The sequence below is a fragment of the Mauremys reevesii genome, linkage group 5 (genome assembly GCF_016161935.1).
Source record: "Mauremys reevesii isolate NIE-2019 linkage group 5, ASM1616193v1, whole genome shotgun sequence".
In the NCBI taxonomy this organism is placed as follows: domain Eukaryota; kingdom Metazoa; phylum Chordata; order Testudines; family Geoemydidae; genus Mauremys; species Mauremys reevesii.
The window spans coordinates 104,105,486-104,125,542 of record NC_052627.1 but is presented as its reverse complement, the minus strand read 5'-3'; the positions used below and the strand labels follow the sequence as shown (position 1 = coordinate 104,125,542).

The 20,057-nt window shown below is 41.9% G+C and overlaps 1 long non-coding RNA gene across 1 annotated transcript in view; it reads left to right on the top strand.

Annotated features, from left to right (window-relative positions):
- LOC120407182 overlaps positions 1-120 on the top strand; it is a 71,781-nt gene extending 71,661 nt beyond the window's left edge. The window contains exon 4 of the long non-coding RNA XR_005599829.1: positions 72-120. This is a non-coding gene — a long non-coding RNA (uncharacterized LOC120407182). The remainder of the gene's footprint in view (positions 1-71) is intronic.
- The last annotated feature ends 19,937 nt before the right edge of the window (positions 121-20,057 follow it).

Sequence of the window (20,057 nt, the reverse complement as noted above, 5' to 3'; positions counted from 1 at the left end):
GTAGGTCTTGCAATTGTGATGTGATTATTGCAATTTAGAGACATTTTACCCTTTTGTGTTTTGTTGACTAGAGAGAAACACAGATCAAACTATGGATCCAAACACTCACCCAGATTGCAGGTACTCCAGATCTGGATCTGAATTTTGCTAATAGCCCTCTTGTCTTTTATTGGGTTGAAGTGAAACAGCAGATCTGAACTGTGAACCATCTGAAATCCAGATCCAAAGTGTGGCTTGAGGCTATATCTGGTGTTTTGATTCTGGGTGCACGTCAGTGGGTATGGAGGTCTTACATGAACTTTTCTCGATGTTTTTGGACTAGAAATTGAGCTGGGAATGTCAGAAGAACAGGTTTTGTCAGGGAAAGAAATATTCCTTTCTCCTGATATCTAGGTAATAATAATAGGTCATAAAAGCACATTGGTTCCAATCCTGCTCACAGGGGGGTACATGGCCAAGCTCTCGGTAACTTCAATGGGAGCATGTGACTGGGTGCTATCACCAGCACCCTGATCACTGACATTGCTGCAGGCAGTCAAGGGCAATTATACGCTGTCTGTTGGGGGGTCTGGGATTGTGAGCACCTGGGTGACAGGTTGTTGGGGAGAATATAAGGGGAAGAAACAGGAAGTAAGGGGGCAGCTCAGGAGGTGCTCACAGGGTGAGCTGGGGAGTGAGGACTGCAGGGAAGCCAATCCTTGCTGTAAGTCTGTGTTGTTATGTAAGAGGGAAATAAATGCACATCTTAGTGAAGGATAAACAGTCCAGTTTGTATTTGTGACTGTGAAACCATTTGAACTGGCCAGGGAGTGAGGTCACTGAGTAGCGACGGAGGCACCCTGTGATATGTGGGGGCTTGTCCGGGATCAGTAAGTCCCTTAGCAGAAGAGGATACATGAGGGGGGACCTGCATGAAGGCAGGAGATCTGGGCTGGTTAGTGGAGCAACAAAAGGAGATTCAGCAGACCCAGCAGGCAGAGAGGCAAGTACTCCTGAACTGGCAGGCAGAGCAACAATGAATGCTGCAGGGATTCATCGAAGGGCAGGCCCAGGTACAGCAATAGCTCCTGCAGAGGCTGGTGAATGCCAGTGAGGGGACTGGGAATCGAACAATGGGCCTGGCACTATGTAAAACTATGTACAATGACCCTGATGCCTTTTTATTAACTTTTGAGCAGTGGCTACCAGCACCGGATGGCACAAGGGTGTATGGGCACTTCAGCTGGCTCCTCATCCGGCCAGTGAGGCTCAGGCAGCCTATATGGCCCTGACTGAACATCAGGCAAAAGACTATCATACACCAAAAGCTGCTATTTTGGACAAGGTCAGCCTGTCAGCTGAGAAATACCGCCAAAAGATCAGGGCGGCCAGATGGGATAACGGGATATGCCCCAGGGCCTCGGTGCAAAAATTGTTGGACTGGGCAACTCAATGGTTGCAGCCAAATAGAGAGGACATTGAAGCCCTACCGGACTCTGTTATTCTGGAGCAGTTTATACAGAGTATTCCCAGGACTACAAGGATCTGGGTTTGGAGGCAGCAGCCAGAATCACTTGCTGCGGCCATTAAATTAATGGAGTACGTGGAGGCGGACTTTCCACGAAAAGAGCTCTGTCCCCTGATGACTAAGAGTAGGGGAGAGAGGACCCCAGACAGCAAAGCCCAGGAAGGAGATGCAGGGGGCAAACGAGGGTGCCCCAGCTGCCCAAGTAGTAGTCTGCTCCCTGGCAAAGGACACATAAGGCAGGACTGCCCCTACATGGACTGTGAGTTTGTGGAGTTCTGAGGGTGGACAGCTGTAAAAGGGGTGCTAGGGAGAAAAATGATTACGATCTTTAGGGACCCCGACTGGTGGATCGGTGTGAGAGGCCCACGAGTACAGACAGAGCAGTATCAAACTCATTAATGAATCCTTACAACACCTTTGTGAGAACGTTAAGTATGAGTAGCTGTAAGAGCTGAGCAAATACTGCAAAACTACTTTTTGTAAACTTGTTCGAATTTTTAAACAAATTCACTTTGGCTGAGTTTTTGCACCCTTTTTGCATTTGCTGTGTGCAAACATGTGGGCGCTCAAGCTTTAAAACCACAAATACTTGTGGAAAGCAAATGTGATGGCCACACCCTCAAGTATTCACTGAAACTGAATTTTAAACTTCTTTCTATGAGCAATTGCACTAGAAAACTGCTTGAGTTATGGTCATCCAGTCAGGGAGCTGAAATAGCACTTCCTGACTTGTGTGACCAATCACAATAAAGCTACTCAATTCAAAGAGTAAGCCATCGGGAAGATGAAATTCAGGACAAATTTGTAATAAATTAATTAAAGAAAATCACAATTTATTCAAATACATGGACAGAAAGAGGCAAAATGAGTTAAATTGTTAATTATTCTCTCCCTTCCTGGAAGCATTAATATCCCTGTTTCTCAGATTGGGGGGACCAAGACATAGAAAATTGAAGCAACTTGTCCAAGGCCACACAGCAAGCCATTGGCAAAGTCTGAAGTGGCACTCAGGTGTTCCTAATTTCTAGATCCATGGTCAATGACTGTACTTTCTCTGCCCTGTGCTGTGCTCTCACAGACTGTCGCCTCAGTTTCACTTCCTATCAGCCCCTCTTCTCCCCAGCCCTGCCCTCCTTGCCTCCTGCTTTACCCTTTTCTTTCGATTTTAATTAATCCTCTGCTCACTAAACCCACCCTCCCAATATGCAAATATATTTAAAAAAATTTTAGATCTAACATGATGTTTGCTTCCATACTACTGATTGCTCTGCTTCTGTGTTCTACCCTTCCACCCCACCTTGTGCCTGTCCTAGTTACACTGTAAGCTCTTCGGGGCAGTGACTGTCTGCTATTGTGTGTTTGTACAGTGCCTAGTACAATGGGGCCCTGCTTTTCGTTGGGCCTTAGGCACTACCATAATAAACATGTTAAACAATAATTTATTAGTGCACACTCTTTCCCAAGCATATGGTACCTGCATTTCTAATAGTACCTGAAATTGCCACTGGTAGAGATGAGTAAAAACAAATGAAGAGTTAACCACACTTTTTTTTTTCCCCTTGACTTCAAATTCTGATTTGGGTCGATTCAAATTTTGAATGATGGCTTTGGCTAATTAATATTTTTCTGAACCGTTTTGTTGACACACAACACATTTTACACTGTTTAACTTACACTCTTCATGAGCTTTAGAATACCTCAACTTGCTTTTCAGAATCAAACACCAGGCTGAGCTGGTGTACTACAGGAAACGCCCTGTTTTGTTCAGCTTCTAAAATGTGTTTACATGGTGTTTTCATTACTTAAAACCATAAATAAAACCAGAAGCCTGTGATAAAATCTAAGATGTGAAACAGAAACCTTGATCCAAGCAACAAAGAGAACTCTTCATGCAGGTGAATTTTTAAATGTCAACCTCTTATAAAACCCAAGTATTAGATGTACTTGTGCAGATTTTTTCTGAAGATTGCCCTTCATATAATAATAGGTGCAGATTTTCAGCTGATGCAAATTGTCATAGCTCCATTGAAGTCAATAAGGTAGCTGTGGATTCTCCCCATAATCTTTTGCTTCTAAAACTGACCAAATCAAATTCTCTATTTCCCTGAAGAAATAAAGGAAACATCAGACTGAGAGCGGCAAGTGTGTGGTATTTACTGAATTTAACATTCCTTTACTTGAATACTGAAAGTTTTTCATGCAAATTGTTTTTCTCCTCTCCCTCTGTCTCTTTGAAATCTCATTCTCTGATGAAAGACAGTTAATTCACATTTTCTGATTGGCAAACCTTTTTTTTTTTTAATTTGGGTAAAACTTCCTCAGTCAACTCTGCAGTTTCCTCACCAAACAGCTTGATAGGAAAATAGCTTTTTATATTTAATTATATAAGGATCCCACTAGCTATCACTTTATAAAATACAAGTTACTTTTTTAAACTGCCCCCTGAAGTACATATTTAGGACCTCTATGACTGTGTGATCATTCAGTGTAGATAGTCTAGCTCAGGGGTGGGCAAACTACGGCCCAGGGGCCACATCCGGCCCTTCAGACATTTTATCTGGCCCTTGAACTCTAGTGGGGGAGCGGGGTCTGGGGCTTGTCCTGCTCCAGCTGGGGAGCGGGGTCAGGGGCTTGCCCCGCTCTGTGTGTGCCATGGATCCGCGCAGCTCCCAGAAGCAGTGGCATGTTCTCCCTCCGGCTCCAATGTGTAGGAGCAGACAGGGGGCTCCACACACTGCCCCGCCCCAAGCGCTGCCCCCACAACTCCCATTGGCTGGGAACCACAGCCAGTGGGAGATGCAGGGGTGGCACCTGCAGACGGGGCAGCTCACAGAGCTGCCTGGCCGCGCTTCCACGTAGGAGCCGGGGGAGACGGACATACCGCTGTTTCCAGGAGCTGCTTGAGGTAAGCACCACCCGGAGCCTGCACCCTGACCCTCTCCCATGCTTCAAGAGAGAGCAAGGCCTCCTGGGGTTGCACACTCCATCTCACATTGAGATTAGGTGGTCATCTTCCCCCCTTGCTCTTCTGATGGCTTTATTTACCTCACATGTAAATGTGCTTTTCTTTGTCTTTGGGTCACACCTTGCTTAACTTACATTGGAGGCAGGCAGACAGCTGCATTCACTGCTGTCTGGGAGAGAACCTGTTTCACCCTTTGTTTGGTCACAAACTTTAAAGCATAATATCAGTGAATATCCACAATTCCTCCTATAATATTAATACTTACATTTCACAATGATATTAATCACCAGCGTGTCATCAGTTTTCAAATGATATATTACATGCCACATTTTAGATACAGATAATGACAACAGTGTGTTAGGTGTAGTGAGTGTGTCAGGCCTGACAAGAGTTGCTGACACAGAGTTGTGACTAACCAATGGGCTTCTGTGTCACAGAAGCAGACTCCTTTGTGTCTTCATAGCCAAGTTCTCCTCTTAACGGCATCTGTGCAGCCCCATTGATTTTAAAGGCGCGTTTCTAGTGTAACTCAGAGGAGAATTTGGCTTTTATCATATGTGGAAAAATAATCCAACTAAACAGCTGAAACTTGTAGAAAACTTGGCATGCCAATTGTTATGATTATATTTAAAAAATCTCAACCGTGTGCTCTGGCATTACACAGCATCAGTCCGTGGGGAGTGTTGGGAGGTGGAAAGTTTGCTTCTATGTATTCAGCCAATTCAGACCTGGATAGACATGCGCAGCTCCCATTGAAGTAAATGGGTGAATTTCTACTTCTATCTGTTTCTGATTTTTGTTGTAAGCATCCCTTGACCCCTCCAAGAAGTGCTGAAGGACCCTGTAAAAACTGTAGAAATACAAAACTTTATCAAGCAGTATTAACTCCTCTGTGTGCTCTGATCCCATCTTAGAAGGCTCACAGAGCACCCAGACACCAGTGGCAATATAGCTACTTATCTAGCCATGCTGCTGTAGTTGGTAGAGGAGATGGAGTCCCTCTGGATGGCTTTGCAATACTGGGGCTTGGTCTATCTGTAATTCCCTGGCCTCTGCTGCTTTTGCTCACCCTGTTGACATCCTGGTCCCTCTTCCTATGACTGGGGAGGGAAGGTGAGAATGAGACAATTCCATGGCCTTGTTTTCTGTTAGTTTGTTCCTCTCTGCACTTTTCTATGCAGGAGGGGCATATATTGGTCTTTGTGTTTCTTAGATTTCTTCAATTATTTCTGCTTCTCTCTGGAACTAGACAATGTGCGCAGCATGCGGCTAGAAGCTGGGAATTTCTAGAGTCTATTACTAGCTCTGTCACTGACTCACTGTGTGGCCTAGGGTAAGTCACTTAATTGCTTTGTGTTCCTTTTCCCCATGTGTAAAATGGTGATTATAATACATATTCACCTATGTTGCAGAGGTACAGTGAGGATGACCATCTGTAAAGCATTGCATTAAAGGTGAACTTCCTTATTATGATTATTTAATTTTATTAAGTTTAGGGCAATACTTTTTCTTCTGACTGTGCTCTTTTACTTTGTTTGCTCCCACACTCTCATTTCTCCTTCCCCCTCTATTCTTTTCTCTGCCTCTCTGAGGTCTCTTTTATTGTCACATTCTGCTCCCTCAAATGCAGCACACACTTTGTCAATGGTGCTTCTGTCATGGCTTGAAACTAACAAGACAGTGAACTGCTGCTTGCCTGGCAATAAGAGACCAGCTTTTTTGTCAGTTTTCAGCTGCTCTGGAGATAGTGTCTGTTAGTTTCTCTCTCTGCTACAGAAAAGACTGGCACATGGGTGTGGGGGGGGGGGTAGCAAATTCTGGCCTGTTTTCAGAGCAGAGACTGGAAGAAATTTAATGCTGTCTCCTCAGCCAACCCCCATACTGTTTATTGCAATGACAGTCTCTAACTCTACCTTCCACCTCCTTTTCTTTCCTGTCTCTCCATTTCTCTCCTATAACATCTCTTCCCTCTCACTAGATTGTCGCCCCTTCCATCACTGCTGCTCCAGAATAGCCACTGTTTTTGTAGGACTTTAAAAACAGTATTTTCTTTTCTTGTGCTCCTGCAACAAAATTTAAACAGATGATGAGCAAACCCTATTCCATAGCTGTCTGTGTTCATACTCATTCATCATTCATGCCCGTCACCCCAACCGGGGTATGGGCCGCCAACCACAGATCTCCAGAGTCTTCTATCCTGGGCCATTCGCTCTAGCTGGTTCCAGGTATAGCCCATTTTTTTTTTTTTATCAACCTGACGCCAGGTATTTCTTGGTTCGCCTTTTCTTCTTTCCTTTTTTTCCGCTTGGTGCACGCCGCAGTGCCTGTTGGTTGTGTGGTTGGTTGGCTGGGTGTCTGGCCAGCGTGGGATCTGGAGCTGACTGCACCGTCTTTCTGCCTTCGTTTCCCACCCTCCATGTTCCATGTGCCTGGTCCTCCTGGGTGTGAGAAGGATGATCGAAGGTGCGGCTCTCGCACTCCTCACCAGCGCACCCACCCGCGCGTCTTTGAGTTTTTCCTTTTTTTTCTTTTAAAAGTCTCTGTTAACTCTACTCTTGTTCTGTTTTTCTATTTTTTTTCTGATTTGCCACGTGGGTTTCCCGCCCAACCCCTCTCCCCTCCTCCTACCTTGACTGGCCCCAGGCAGATGGCCTGGGGGAGTCTCTCTTGTGTTCATACTAATAACAGTTAATGTGGTGCATGAATAAGGAAGTAAATAAACTAGTATTGGTGTCTTTTCCATTTTTACATAAAGGGAAAAAGCAAATGTTACAAAACTGATAAAAACAAAACAGCTAGATTCCCCCCCACCCCCCGCAAAAGGATTCTACAAACATTGAAGGATAAAACATATGGAAAATAAGAGAATAAAGCTATTTCAAGGTGTTGACTGGGGAATGGCTGTTTAGTATATTTAATACTCTACAACTTTTTTTCCTCCCAGTGTTTTATTTATTTATTTTTATTTTTAGTATCCTGAAACCCCAGTCATGATGGGGGACTCTTTGGGCCAAGTGTTGTGCAGACATACAAAGTAAGAGGTGGTACCTGTCCTGAAAAGCTTTCCATTTACTTAAGACAAGATGCAACAAGTGGGTGTAATACTCAGTTGAAAAGAACAAGCGATAGTAGCATGTGGTTACTATACGCTCTTAGCTGGTTTTGAATCATTCAGAATTGTCTGTTTTTAAAATTACAAGATATCCATATGATTTTTCATTTGTTTGTTATTTCAGTATTCCCTACTGGTCATTTACCAAGCCATTACCTGATGGCATTCTTCTGTAGGGATTGTGGTAGAAGTGGGTCTTGACAAGAGATTTGAAGGACAGGGTAGTGACATTTTGAATTAGTTCAGGGAGAGTGTAGAAGTATTGGCATAAGAGCGGCAAAAGGTGGTTGGGGAAAGAATGTGCGATCAAGGCTGATGCTGGCAAAACAATGAGGCAATACAAATTCCGGGCCAGATATTCAAAAATGCCCAACATGCACACTTTATGCTAGATTTTTTTTAAATGGCTCAGCTCCCAATTAGGTGCCTACATGAATTGTTTTCAATGGGACTGCTGGGAACTGAGCTCTTTTGAAAATCTGGCCACTTCATTTAGGTGCCTATGTGGAGCTCTTCTGAAAATATATCCCTAGATTTATAAAATGGAGCCCTATCATATGGGTCATCCGCAACATGAAACTTTGTAAGTGATTTTTATTTAGATTAGTTTTAAGAGCAGACAAAGATGGACGAGAACTTCACTGAAAACCTAATTAAAGGAAAAATAGCACAGTTTAGCAGGAGTGCACACAAACATCCCCACACACATCTGTGCATGAGCATGCACACATACTTTGTTTATTGTTTGGAGACATTTGAATTTTTACATGTAAAATTATTTTATGAAGCCAGAATGCATTCTTGCGTTAGCTTGTTTTTTTTAATTAATTTAGCACTCATGAAATATTCCTGGATTGTTAAGTCCTACATTTATCTGAAGAACAGGTAACAGTAGTCCTTATTTCCCACCACATTGTCTGTCTGACAAACGTGCCTGAACTCTGTTCAGGAGGCACCACTTACGGGGGTGAGAATGTGATCTGTTCTCCACACTCATTCAGTCCTTGGCCTCTCTGCTGAGGCTGCCAATAAGAGTGCAAGTGAGTGCCAAATGGGATGATTTCCATGACGTGGACACCTGTCCTCTAGGAACTAGACTGAGAGAACAACAAATAATGTCTCATAGGCTACTCGACAGTTATCAGAAGGTCATGACTCAGTCTCTCACACTTCAACCATATTTAGATCACTGACCTAGAGGTGAAAGGCTCTTCCTCCCTTTGTCCCATTAGTAGTCCCCTGAAACATCCAGTCTGTCAGCTTTTTTTTTTGTTTTAATTTAAGGGGCACTCAAATTATTTACACTTTAAATGTTCAGCACTACATATACAATCTATAAATTAACTACTGTTCTGACTCCATGTAGCTTTTCTTTTTAAAATCAGTCCTTATAACATTGATATATTTTTTTAAACATATCCTGTCCTTAGCTCTGGCTACTCACATAACGGCTATATGACTAGAACATGAACTTTGTGGAGCCCAGTTCAGGACTGAGATATGCAGGTGCTTCATCGGTGCATCTCCTGAGCTAGTGCCAACATGCACTGCTTCTGGTGAAATTTTTGTAGTCGAGTAAGTGCTTCTCCATGTTCAGCAAAAGGCTGCAGAACCAGCTTCAGAGCTCCTGCACAATCTGGTGTGTACTACTGCATGTCAGGCCAAGTGGGTGGAGTCTGGCAGGAAAGTAGGTGCAGCCAGCTTGAAGGTCTACTGCTACATATTATGTACCAGGCAAAAACAGTGCACAGTGGAAGCAGCAGGCACCAACCTTATAGCGGTTGCATAGGTGTAACAGGATATATGCGGACTTACCTCTGCCAAGGCTCAGGCAGGTGTTAGTAAGGATATACTAGAGCAGTTAAGGAGGACTCCATCAGTATCTGGCCTGCATGGGTCCGGGCTAACGATTTGCTAACAAGACCATGCAGCTTAGATGAACTGTCAAGGTGGAATGTGAAAAACACTGTGTAGCAACACAAGACAGACTACAACCATTCCCACAGGCAAGGCTGTATATTCTCAAGGGATGGATATGTGGGTGTCATAGTTTTTGTACAGAGGCAATGGAAAGCCCTGCGTGTATGTTTTGCAACAATCACCACTATGCTACCTCGTGAGCCATGTTGCCACTCCTGCACCAAAAAGGTTTTTTTAGGTGAAAGTCAGTTTCTCCCTGGCTGCCTTTGGGGCTGAAGAAGGGCTTAGGCCATGGCTACATTAGAGAGTTTACAGCGGCACAGCTGCTCGGATGCAGGTGCACTGCTGTAAGTGCTCTAATGTAGCTGTTCTAAGCCACAGGGGGAGACCTCTCTCATCAGCTTAATTACTCCAGCCCCCATTAGCAGCAGTAGCTATGTTGGCGGGTGAAGCTGTCCTACTATGTTGGTGCTTAAGTTGGCGTAAGTTATGTGTCTCAGGGGAGTGGCTAACTTATGTCAACTTAAACTGTCGCGTAGCCATAGCCTTAGACTCTTAAATTTCTCAGAAGTGCCCTGGTGGAAATGCCTGACATGAAAAGCAGAGATACCTGGCCAGACTGAGGCGCATCACTCTAACACAAGAGAAGTTCTTTCTTTGCCCCCTCAGCCATCTCTGCTTTATGAGACATTTATTTCACTCCCTGATGGAAACCTAACTAAACTCAGCTTGGAAAGGTAGGCGAAAGGAAATTGCTAGTGAGAGCTAAACTCCGAGTTCACTCTGTGCAAAGCAGATTGTAAATTGGGAAGCTCAAAGGAGCCTCTCGATACCATGCATTGCCACACAAAAATTCTGTTACTCCATTGGTTACTGGAGCTTGTTGAAGTGTGAAATAAGCAAAAATCCATCGAGTTAGAGACTCTTTGTGCACTTAAAGAAAGACAGAGTCACAGATTGAACTATACAGACATACATGCAGATCGATGCACAGAAAGATACAGAAATGCATGAAAAGGTCTAGTTCTTTTTTTTAAATTATGGAGAGCTTGCTGCCCGAGGCATCTTTTTCAATTTCTCATGTCTCTGAATCCTTTACTATGTCCGACACAAATACACTGCTACTATCACTATTTTTTCAGCTGACTGGTGACAGTTTCACTCCACCCCCATTTGTGTTAGCAGCCTGAAATTACAAAGATGAGATCCCCAGTACGTCTTTTGTGATGCATATCAACTTTTGTTGTGTTCCTTTGTTTGGAATGTGACACAGTATTGTGTTGCCTGTGTCCAGGGAGCAGGTTTGCTTTATTGTTCTTGTAAATATGTACTGCCGGGTGCAGCTCAGTGGTAAGCATTTAGTTTGTGCATGACTGACGCCGACCCGGACAACTGCTCTGACCCCAGGCAGATGGTGGTGCAGGGACTCCAATGATCTGGAACTAATAGCATGTGCCATTTCTTTTTGTTTTGAGCAGACAGCCAGGCCTTACATTTCCCTCCCCTATGCAGCAACAGCTGTATATACAGTACAAGCTGGCAAAACCCTAACTGTCACTTCAGTGCTCCTCCTCTGTCATTAATCATAGGTCCTAGGGTGATGAGACTTCATCAAAATGAACACTGCATGTACACAGCATGGCTCTTTCCACCATTAATAAAAATGATGTGGGCTGGAGGATAATTCAGACCTCTAGCTGCCCAATTCAATTGAAATTTTCCTGGAAAAAGAAGTAAAATGGGTAATAAATATAAAAATCCTCCATAGGAAATACTCTAACTTTGATATATATCCTTAAAAGAACAGAGAAGTGGATCAGGATTAATTATACCATTTGATTTTTCCAGCATGCAAACAAGAGACACTATGATTTCATTAATTTTTCATCTCCATTTATTGTTGTTTTTGTCAATGGGTCAAAATGAAGGACTATTTTGAAAATGATACATAGAACTGATGAAAGTCTCCAAACTGAAGTTTCTTTCCAGGGCCACAGAGGATTTATTTCTTCCAAATGACAGCAAAGCAGTGGTGTCTGTTTTTATAAATGAGGAGCTGCATTTTATATAAACTAGTGTCATTCATAGTGTGCGGGGCATCTTGTAGGCATGCAAACAACCTCCCTTCTTCTCTTTTCCCATTCCACCCCCCCCACCCCCGAAATGTTTGTAGCTCATTCAAGGCTAAATTACAATGGTGTAAAGGGGTAATAGTTCTGGTGTAACTGGACACCAGGGAATTCCCCCGGTGTGGGAGGACTCCTGCCTCAGTGTAGGGGTCTGGACTAGATGATGTCTCAAGGTCCCTTCCATCCCTAATTTCTATAATTCTATGACTACCTGGATCCAGGGCCGACAAGAGGGGGAGAAGCCGCTACAAATTACCAGGGCCCGGCGGTCCAGAAAGGGGCCCGGCTTCGTTGGCCCTGTTTAGCCGGTCCGCCCCGAAAAAAAAATTTTCACCGGGGCCCGAACCTGCTCTCGGCGGCATTGCATACAGAGTAACCACTCCCTGCTACTCCCCAGTGTAAGCAGGTATTTCAGAGAAAGGGGTTATGGCTGAAGTGCAGCTACACTCTAAATATTCCTGGCTGCCACAATGTCTCCCTGGGGACCCTGACAGCCAGTCAGAGGTAAAGCAGATTCTCAAGCTGCTCTAATTTTGCTAGGGGTCTATACAAATATTGTCTAGTCCCAGAATTTGGGAGATGCAAAGGTGATGTAAAGTGACCTTTCCACCCCCTCATGTTGGAGCCAGCCTCAGCTCAGGCAATACTGATGAACTGGACCCTATGGATGACAAAATTAAAAATAAGAACCCTGTTTCATACTCATAAACAGGGGAAGAAGGTAGCACAGCTGAAAAGCAGACTACAGTTAAATTCAAGTGATAATGCCATTTTATATATAGACCTTATCCTTAAAGATGCTGAATACCTGTAACTCCCATTGGAACTGAAAGTGCTCACCATCAATCAGGATTAGGCCCAAGAAAAATTGTGTGAATGTATCTACATGTGAGCGGCAAAGAAAATGATTCTGCTCAGTCTGAACTCCTTCCAGGAAAGGTTTCACAATCTTGACTAAATAAAGGTCGCCAGTGATGCCAGGCTCAAACCTGCAGACACTTAACCACATAAGTATCTTTACTCCTGACACTAGTCCCATTAGTTTCAATGGGTCTACTCACATGAGTAAAATGATGCATGTGACTTAACTGCTAGCAGGATCAGGGCCAGAAATGAGCAGAAAAGCAAACTGACAATTAAGCTATGAGTAATATGGGTGGCAGTCTCCAAGGTGCTGTAGAAAGGGCTGTAGCTGGCTAGGCCATTTAAAAACTGAAAAGACAGAGTTAAGTGTAAAGAGCAAATAATGTTAGGTTAATTCTGAAACAAATATTGAGATAAACATTCACTAGAATTTCATTTAAAACTAATCAAAATTAATGATGTTTCCACTCACTTCAGCAATAAATATAAAGTCAGTACCTCAGCCATGACTTATCTGTTCGACCATTCATTTATAAAATGCCCATCACCATTTTATCCAAGCACTAATGGGCTAGACCAGGGTAGGCAACCTATGGCACGTGTGCCGAAGGCGGTATGCGAGCTGATTTTCAGTGGCACTCACACTGCCCGGGTCCTGGCCACCAGTCCGGGGTGCTCTGCATTTTCATATATTTTTAAATGAAGCTTCTTGTACATTTTAAAAACCTTATTTACTTTACATACAACAATCATTTAGTTATATATTATAGATGTATAGAAAGAGACCTTCTAAAAACGTTAAAATGTATTACTGGCACGCGAAACTTTAAATTAGAGTGAATAAATGAAGACTTGGCAAAGCACTTCTGAAAGGTTGCCGATCCCTGGGCTAGACAGTTACCAAATCATATTTCAGTCACTCCCCGAAGGGTTATTTTAATCATGAATGTCAGAGACATTGCATAAAAGCAGTAAGATATTCCTATGTGCTTTGGAATTTACTTCCACTAATAGCTATTTCAGAGTTCAGTGGATTATCATTGATACACATTTTGTCAGGATGGGATGTAAGCAAAAGCGATACAGAAAAATAGAGGTTCAAAATGAAAAAGTTATGGCATAAAAGTTAGATAGGCCCTAGAAAGGTCAAATTTGTACAACTATCCCTTCCGCTACACATAATCCAAAATGACATTGACTTGGCAGTATCACACACTAATTTTCTTCAGGATGAAGTTTCCTCAACAATGTCTTCAATTTATTCCCTTCTGATTTTAAAAAACAAATAAACAAATAAACAAACAAAACCCTTCATTCGGCATGTATAACTTTCCCATTTATTTTTGTTCTAACTATAGAACCAAACTAATAACAAAAATTGTCCTCCTAGACTGGGAACAAGGACAGTTTCTCTTATGTCACTGAACACATCAGGTTAAATTTGCCCCTGTGCAGAGGACCAGCACAATGCCTCTACATCACATGTGTGTGTCAAAGTAGGGTTTAAGTGGGACTAAAGTGATTCCTCCGCCTTATCCTGCCCCCCGGCAAAGGGGTGTATGTCCTGGTTCTGTTCTGAAGTCATTATTGGGAAAATTCCTGTGTGCACATGTAACCCACACACCTTCTGGGTGTGGTGTTCTGTCCCATAGAGTGGCACTGAGACCACTGAGAGAGAGAGAGAGTCTACTCTACAGCCTTAGCTAACAGCAAGTTGGCTTTTAGCTCATTCACTAAGTTCCAAAGGTCCCCAACAAAAACAGGAGTACTTGTGGCACCTTAAAGACTAACACATTTATTTTAGCATGAGCTTTCGTGAGCTAAAGCTCACTTCTTCGGATGCATAGAATGGAACACACAGACAGGAGATATTTATATATACAGAGAACATGAAAAGGTGGAAGTATGCATACCAACAGGCAGAGTCTAATCAATTGAGATGAGCTATCGTTAGCAGGAGGAAAAAAAACTTTTTGAAGTGATAATTAAGATGGCCCATAGAAGATGTGAGGAGAACTTAACATAGGGAAATAGATTCAATTGGTGTAATGACCCAACCATTCCCAGTCTTTGTTTAGACCACAGTTAATAGTATCTAGTTTGCATATTAATTCAAGTTCAGCAGTCTCTCTTTGGAGTCTGTTTTTGAAGTTTTTTTGTTGCAAAATTGCCATCTTCAAGTCTGTCACTGAGTGGTTAGAAAGGTTGAAGTGTTCTCCCACTGGTTTTTGAATGTTATGATTCCTGATGTCAGATTTGTGTCCATTTATTCTTTTGCGTAGAGACTGTCCGGTTTGGCCAATGTACATGGCAGAGAGGCATTGCTGGCACATGATGGCATATATCACGTTGGTAGATATGCAGGTGTACGAGCCCCTGATGGTGTGTCTGATGTGATTAGGTCCTGTGATGGTGTCACTTGAATGGATATGTGGACAGAGCTGGCATCGGGCTTTATTGCAAGGATAGGTTCCTGGGTTAGTGTTTATGTTGTATGGTGTGCGGTTGCTGGTGAGTATTTGCTTCAGGTTGGGAGGCTGTCTATAAGCGAGGACTGGCCTGTCTCCCAAGATCTGTGAGAGTGAGGGATCATCTTTAAGGATAGGTTGTAAATCTTTGATGATGCGCTGGAAAGGTCCCCAGTTCAATCCCGCCTGCTGACGACTGGGGTCTGTTGGCATTTCACACATACAGTGGTACTGGTTTGTAGAATTACAGGTTAAGGATTTCTGTTGGTATTTTAGCCCATTCTACATAGTATCTGGTTATGGTTGGGACCCAGACTTTGCTACTATATAGTAAAATGGGTTGAATTATGTCAAAGAGTTTCAGCTGTAGTTTGATCAAGGTATTGTATGTGTCTAGTAACTTTTTTATGGGGTAGGTCTGCTGAGGTCTTCGTTGTAATATTTTTATAGCCAGTTTGAAACTCCCTCATGCACTATGAGACCAAAGTATGTACAGTCAAGGGTGTGGTCTGCCTTTCCATCCGTAAAAATCAAATTTGAGTTTTGGTTATTTCAGGGCTTTTCCTAGAAAATCATGATTTTGATCTTTTCCATGTTGACCTGCAGACTTCATGTGCTGAAATATATAAACATGCATTATTTCAAAGGATGTCTTCAATAGCAAGCATTTTAACTCACTTATTTAGGGACAGTCCTGAGTGTGAGATTTGGTCCAGCATGCAGGTAGGTCACTATTGTACATGATGAAAAGCTTAGAGCTGAGGCAGCACCTCTGGTTAACTACTTTTTCCTGCATGATGGCATCTGTTTTAAGTGTACTTTATTTTTATCTTATAGGTGATAGATTGGTACATAGATTTAATTGTCATCTGTTTTCACATCAGTTCAAAATTGTAGCTGTTACAGATTCAATCCAGGGTGCAATTTTAATGATAGATAAACAGCAAATGTCTTTTTTCTAGATGTATTTTTAATATGCTTATTATTAAGCATCCATAAAGATGTAATTCCATTAAAAATAAAATAAAAATGGACCAGTTTAATTCCTGTTGTAACTCCGTTGATTTCAGTTAGGTTAAATCAAAAATTAATTTGCTCCTATGAAACTATTCTCATCATCTCAGAAGCAATCCTATATGTAGAATAAAGAATGGCAAGGAGGGACACAGACAATATATCATCTCACTTTTCTCTAGCATATTTTGAAAGATTGAGGGAGATGCTATGGAATAAAATTCCAGAGGATATTTGTTATTTCTCTTTTCAGTAAATTATTTTGTAATCACATCTATTGTTTTCTTAATACTAGAACAGGTTTGGTGTGTATTACATATTTACCACTGCACAAATCAAGTACTCTAGGAGCCACAGCCCCAATAGCTCCCTAAACTCCCACTAACACCAGGGCAGGGCCTTTACAATCTCAAGAGCCCTGAAAATGTCAGCAGTTCTGAACTCTGACTGTTGGGTGTGTGAGAGAGGTAATGGGCCCCCCATAGTTGCACCTCTACAGTACTGGAATTCAATGAGTATGTCTACACTGCAATTAAATACTTGTAGCTAGGTGGTGGTGTGGGGGACACATGGTAATACAGTATGAGGGATTGTGGTTTGATAGGGAATTTTTAAAATGATGTTAAAAATAATTAAGTGATTCAGAGCCATCAGGCTGTGCACACTGTTAACCTACATAACCACATGATATTAATACTGTTAACCTCATCCTCCCTCCCCCTCTTCCTTCCTATTGTTTGTTATACTCACTTGTTGCATTCTGTCTTTAGATTGTAAGCTCTTTGGGCTGGGACTATCAACGTGTGTGTGTGTGTGTGTGTAGCACAATGCAGCCCTAACCTGACTCTAGCTTTTGGGAGCTACCATAATAATAGTAAAATAATATATAGTAAGATATAACCTATTAGCATTAATATTTAGACAGATTATAGTTGTTTTTTTCTTTTTTTTGTCCCAGTGGCCTACTTGAGAATACAACACACAAGTGTAAACTGTTTGATTTCAAAAACATACCTTTTTGAGATTGCTAGTAATAACTATTCTTATTGATTAAAAGGAGATATTGTAATATCTCCTTTTCTTTCAGCTATGCTGAATAAGAACTTCCATTTTAAACAGCAAAGGCATTTCTGAGATCTAGCTGTTCAGTTAGCAGTTTAAGTGATAACTTTTGTTGGCGTATGCACACAAGCTTAGATGTAAGATATACTCTGTGGCCAACTGTATTTATTTTCTTTCCTAGAAAAGTGGTTAAACCATATTGCACATCCTGTGCTTATAAAATTCCAGAAAGGCTGTATCATAGTAAGTCCTAGTAGTTTATGTGATTTACATCCAGAAATGTAAACTGAAACGTTGTGAGATGAAATGTATTACTTATAATGAACTAAGACAGAGATAGGCTGTGAGGTACTGGCATATATGTTACTTGTTAGGGTCAGTATCTTTTATAAAGCAGCTAGGGCTTAAAAATACAATTATTCACCACTCTTATGTTTATTAAAGCAGTAAAGAATGGGACCCCATTGTACTAGGCACTATACAAACAGTAGTAGTAGTAGACAGTAGTTGCCACAAAGAGTTTATAAACGAGGTTAAAAACAGTAGTTCCTTATTTAGTCACTTTTGAAAATTTTAATCCTACTGATTTCAGGTGCCCAACTTGACACTTTGAAAGGGGGCTAAATTTTAAAGGACAGGTGATCAGCACTTTCTGAAATCAGTCCCCTTTGTGTCTCAAATTGGACTCCCAAAATGCAGTCCCTAATACCTGATTTAGAACTCTTTCCATTGAGTTCAATAGGGGCTGGGTTAGATACAAGATTGTATACTGGATTGGCACAGACTAGCTAAAGCACTGACTTGTATAACAAATAAATCCAAAATCCTTACTGCCCTATACTGTATTTAAAGTTATTCTTATTCCTCAAATCTGGTACTGTCTTCCATTAAGGATCAGATGTTAGGGCCCTGTCTCATGAAGTGCTGGGTGCTCTCAACTCCCATTGAAATCAGTAGGAATTAAATACTCATCACTTTGTGAAATAACAAAAAACGGTCAGTACTAGCAATACTGTAAAAAAATCCATACAAAAATTTAAATTTGCCTGAGGTTTATTTCTTTCCAGAGCCTACCTTGTCTCTGATTTTATGAGTTGTGTTCCTGATTTTTAATTCTAGACTGTGAGGGTGAGTGACCTTTTACACTACTACAGAATCCTTATAATTTTTTTTTAAATAGTTTAATATGTATCCTGTTTTTTTAAAAAATGCATCTGAATCAGTGATAGGAAGCACTTTTCTCAAATTATTAATGATTAATCCTTGGAAACAATATACCTTCCTGGGATCCAATATTTTAAATAAAAATATGTCCTCTTTGGAAAATATTAAAGTCTTGACATATGGTACACAAGAATATTTTTAGATTTTCCAGTTTGATTCAAAACACACACAAAAAAGAAGAGGCCCCACAAAGTGACCATTTACAGACAAACTAGGGCAAAAATCCAGAAACCATTCTTACTGCAATGGAACTACCATGAACTGAGATCATTCATCAGTCTTGGAAAAAAAGATGTTTTCAGGAAGAGCTTTTTAAAAGGGGATTGTGAGTTACAGCTCCACAAACAATACAGAGGATTTGCAGTATGCATTGTGCTTCAGATGAGGAGTGTGCCCGTGAGGAACCAATCAAAATCCTTTTGGAACTAATGAGGAGGGAGAAATCATGGTGGGAAAAGAGTATTCGTAATGATAACTAACACTAGTTGTTTGTACAACTACAGCAAACTCTGTGACAAAGCAGTCTTTTAAAATGCACAAATTTAGTGTAGTTTGTCTAGGAAGGTGTTCTCCATTGCGTTATATTAGCATTAGCAGTACAGAGTGAGCTGAAGCAGACAAAAAATCATATAGATGACAGAAAATTCAATCTTTTGTAAGCATGTGAGCCAGACCTGCCAAAGTAGAGTGATGATAAGAATGAAGTAAACTTTAGAATCTCATTCTCATATTGCATTTTTTTATTAATATGGTGGATTTGAGTGTTAAACTAGATGAGTTACTGATACCACAGACGCAGCAAGAGGAATCTAAAGGGGTGAAAGAAGAGCTAGTAGTGAACTTGCGCACCAGTAGTTTACTTTTCAAATGTAGTCAACATCTGATAGACTTCCAGACCCTGAACTGGAAAGTCCTAGTGCACATTTAGTTATGCAAATGACCTTTTAGGCTCCTAAATACCAATTTCAGGCCCCAAAGCAGGATTTCCCACTTCCTCTTAATCCCTACTGCCAAGACTATTTTAGACTATAAGGTGGATAGAAAGCTGGCTAGATTGTCAGGCTCAATGGGTAGTGATCGATGTCTAGTTGGCAGCTGGTATCAAACGGAGTGTCACAAGGGTCGGTCCTGGGGCCGGTTTTGTTCAACATCTTTATTAATGATCTAGATGATGAGATTAACTGCACCCTCAGCAAATTCGCAGATGACTCTAAAATGGGGGGAGAGGTAGATATGTTGGAGGGTAGGGATAAGGTCCAGAGTGACCTAGACAAATTGGAGGATTGAGCCAAAAGAAATGTGATGAGGTTCAACAAGGACAAGTGCAGAGTTCTGCACTTACGAAGGAAGAATCCTATGCACTGCTACAGGCTGGGGACTGACTGGCTAAACAGCAGTTCTGCAGAAAAGGACCTGGGATTACAGTGGATGAGAAGCTGGATATGAGTCAGTGTGCCCTTGTTGCCAAGAAGGCCAATGGCACAGTGGGCTGTATTAGTAGTACAACTGCCAGCAGATCAAGGGAAGTGTGATTATTCCCCACTATTTGGTACAGGTGGGGCCACACCTGGAGCATTGTGTCAAGTTTTGGTACCCCCACTACGGAAAGGATGTGGACAGATTGGAGTGAGTCCAGCGGAGGGCAACAAAAATGATTAGGGGGCTGGGGCACATGACTTTTGAGGAGAAGCTGAGGGAACTGGGATTATTTAGTCTGCAGAAAAGAAGAGTGAGGGGGGATTTAATAGCAGCCTTCAACTACCTGAAGGTGGGGGGTTCCAAAGAGGATGGA